General features: G+C 36.0%; 1 non-coding gene across 1 annotated transcript; it reads right to left on the bottom strand.

The window, feature by feature from the left end:
• Positions 1-1,243: 1,243 nt before the first annotated feature.
• On the bottom strand, positions 1,244-1,350 carry LOC145049095 (small nucleolar RNA R71). The gene has a single exon (XR_013683210.1). It is a non-coding gene; the product is annotated as a small nucleolar RNA R71 (small nucleolar RNA).
• Between the last annotated feature and the right edge of the window lie 485 nt (positions 1,351-1,835).

The following is a 1,835-nucleotide window of genomic DNA, read 5'->3' as shown; positions in this document are numbered from 1 at the left end:
AAAAATGATATTTTTATGCTTCCGAGCTTGTGAGAAGTATTGGGTATTGATGAGAATTTAACACATAACTTAATGTAATTTTTATGATTTAATTAAGAGCTTGTTTAATTTAATAGTAAAAAGTTAGGGTTAATTCAAAGAGGTTGTTTTGGATAACTAGTTTACGTAAAAACGGACTATACTAGAGCTTGTTAGCTTTTCTTAGTACCAGCTTATAGAACGCATTCTGAATAACCAAATCCGAGCTAGTTGCATGATTAGGAAAGTCACAGTAGAGCTGAAATTGTTTTAAATTTTGATTTTCGTTTAATTTAATATCACTACATTTTTTTAGTTTTTAGTTTAATTAAAAAAAAATCTTTATATTTCCTTTTTCTTAACCAGATTATGCTTGATGCAAAAGGCATTGACAATTAGGTTGTGTCCCTGAGGATTCGACCTTGCGTCCTTGTGCTATATTTTTAGTGAAACCAGCAGTGATAAATTTTATTTTCCTAATACACGAGCGGCAACGTGTTAACAAATTGGCGTTGTTGCCGGAGACACGGTGCTTTCTAATAGTTTTATGCCAAGAATTTTTCGTTCAAGTACACCTCTAGCACTTGTTCCAAAAATTGAGGAAACTACAAGGAAACTGAAGAAAGAAGCAGCAAGAAAGAAACGATCAACTGGTCTCTTTGATTCATCATCTTCCCTACCTCTAGAAACCTCCACACCGTAGGGTCGTCCCTTGTGGAACGAACCGGGTCCATTTTTCTGAAAGTACCCCCAATCTTCTCCTCAAAACATCCCTTATAAAACTTACTCCCCACCAACCTCAATCAAATCTCAACCGACAGATTCTTTAGATTCGGTATATGAAGATTTAATAATGTGTGGAAACGAAGCAGAAAAGACTCTTAGAGAGTGGGTCACTCAAGAAGTCAACGATCATCCTCTTTGTATTACTTTTCTGGAAACCTAGAACTTCGAACTCAAATATGGGTTGATTCATCTTCTTCCCACTTTCAGAGGATTGGAAAATGATGACCTACATAAATTCCTCAAGGAATTTCATGTGATTTGTTCAGGAATGAAGCTGCATGTTGTAACAGAAGATTAGATAAAGTTAAGGGCATTCCCCTTTTCACTTTAAGATTCAGCAAGGGAATGGTAATATGGACTCCCATCTGGTTCCATCACCACTTGGACAGAACTCGCAAAGATGTTTTTAAAGAAATATTTTCTAGAAAAACGAGTTTCCAATCTTAGAAAAGAAATCTTTGGTATCAAACAAAGAAAAAGAGAAGCTTTACATTCTTAATGGGAAAGGTTCAAGAAGCTTCTGGTTCGGTGTCCAAAACATGGAATCAGCATTTATCAGCTCTACAGTTGTTTTTGTGAAGTTCTGACACCCATGGAGAGGCTTCTAATAAATGCTTCTAGTGGTGGTTCCTTGGGTGATATGACACCAAATAAAATCAGGGAGTTCATCGAGAAATTGGAAATAGAGTCAAAACATTCCGGAAATGAAGACGAGTAGTATCCAGATCAACCAAGGTGTGTCAAGGAAGTCAGCAATGCTCATCTAGAGCCCTAAATATCTAAACTTACAAAGGTTGTTCTACTCCTAACAAAAGAAAAAGCAGTTGCAAAAAAAAACCACGTGGTATATGCTTGAAGACAGAACATCCAACTGATATGTGTCCGATTTTGTAAGAGGATGTTGCTCCAGTCAAAGTTGTCGGAGGATACTAGCAACAAAAGACTTATAATCATCCTCCAAACTATTATTAGAATAATAATTATCAACAAAGACAACAATTTCAGCCACCACTAGGTTTTCAACAGACAAA

The sequence above is a fragment of the Lactuca serriola genome, chromosome 4, assembly GCF_051521515.1.
Source record: "Lactuca serriola cultivar US96UC23 chromosome 4, Lser_US96UC23_V15, whole genome shotgun sequence".
Taxonomy (NCBI): domain Eukaryota; kingdom Viridiplantae; phylum Streptophyta; class Magnoliopsida; order Asterales; family Asteraceae; genus Lactuca; species Lactuca serriola.
Note: the sequence above shows the minus strand (reverse complement) of the source record. Positions and strands in the feature narration are given on the sequence as shown.